The 1,746-nt window shown below is 39.1% G+C and overlaps 1 pseudogene; it reads left to right on the forward strand.

Annotated features, from left to right (window-relative positions):
* The first annotated feature begins 362 nt into the window (after positions 1-362).
* LOC141681002 (small nucleolar RNA R71) lies at positions 363-459 on the forward strand (annotated as a pseudogene).
* The last annotated feature ends 1,287 nt before the right edge of the window (positions 460-1,746 follow it).

Here is a 1,746-nt window from a genome sequence, read left to right on the forward strand (position 1 = left end):
CAAACTGAGCTGAGTCACTAGATATAGCGCATTACTCCGTCACATGCGAACCTGCACATAGCTCACAAACACTGGTTATTTGATTAACACCCAAGTTAGCCAGAGAATCGATCTTCATAGACAACTCCTTTAGTTGAGCAGTGATAGCCATAGCTGCATCCACCTCAAGAACTCCTGCTACCTTGCTCTGTGGCAATCTCTGGGCTGGATACTGATATTCATTAGCAGCCATCAGTTCAATTAGATCATAAGCTTCCTCATAGCTCTTCGCCCATAATGCTCCGCCTGATGCTGCATCGAGCATGGGTCTGGACTGTGCTCCCAAACTGTTATAGAAGCAATTGATGATCATTCAATCAGGCACTCCATGATGAGGACACTTCCTAAGCATCTCCTTGTAGCGCTCCCAAGCTTCACACAAAGTTTCTCCCATTTGCTGCGCAAATTGAGTATGAGCATTCATCATTGCAACTGTCTTCGCCATAGGGAAGAATTTAGTAAGAAATTTCTGAGCAAGATCCTCCCAAGTAGTAATTGAACCAGCTGGTAGAGAGTGTAACCAGCTCTTAGCCTTGTCCCTCAGAGAGAATGGAAACAGTCTCATCTTCACAGCATTTTCAGAAACACCGTTGAACTTGAAGGTGTCGCAGATCTCAATGAAATCCCTAATGTGCGTATTGGGATCTTCCATTAAAGAACCCCCAAACTGGATTGAATTCTGCACCCATTGAATTATGCCAGGCTTGATCTCAAAGGTATTAGCTGTGATAGCTGGCCTGACAATGCTAGATTGAATGTCATTGATCTTGGGTTGAGAAAAATCCATCAAGGCTTTCGTTCGTGCTGCTGGGTCTCCCATTGTAATGAGTACCTGAAACAGAACAAGTATACCGTGAAAGTAAAAGAGTCCGAGTCAGTGAACTTTAACGACCACTGATGATAAGCACATAAACTAAACAATTAACACCGAGTTCCCGACAGCGGCGCCAAAAACTTGCTAGGGCAAAAACACGCGCTAAAATTTAAGCAAGTATACGCGTTCGTAAGTAGTATACAATACAAATCAGATTCGTTCTAACAGAGACTGATTTAGTTTAAGTTCAATTTATGCACCTATGCAACAATGTATGGTTATCGCTCAATTCTAAGACAAATAACAAATTGGGTTTTGATTAAACTAAGAGATGATACTAAATAACATTAACTAAGAGAATTGAGGTTAAATTACTATATATGACAAACATGGGATTCTAACTTCATTAAATACTTCATTCAATAGCCTTATTGTTCTTAACCTTAGCATGTAATGGTGATGACACTAATCAGATAACACAAAACTAGTAAATGCCAACTTTCGTTGTACGAATACCCTACTACCAAGCATCCATAAAAGAGATAGAAGTTGAATAGACACCAATTATGCTTAGTCCTTATATGTCTATAAGAATTGAAATTATAACGGTTTAATGCGCAAGTTATCTATCGTGATTACATAGGGCAAGTAAGATGGTTAAAATTACCTACGAATCATGCATAACAAATACATGAACCTATGCTAGCATGGCAAGTTCTAAATCTCTAAATTCACTGTCGCTTCAATAGAGATTAAGATGCTATCTTATATGTTAGCTACACACATAAGACGAATAAGCCCAACCAAGACTAGGATATCAATCAATCACCACACACCAAGATATCGAAACAAATTAATTATTGAAATCAATAAGTAAATCCGCTAGAATCCCA

The sequence above is a fragment of the Apium graveolens genome, chromosome 1, assembly GCF_009905375.1.
Source record: "Apium graveolens cultivar Ventura chromosome 1, ASM990537v1, whole genome shotgun sequence".
Lineage (NCBI taxonomy): Eukaryota > Viridiplantae > Streptophyta > Magnoliopsida > Apiales > Apiaceae > Apium > Apium graveolens.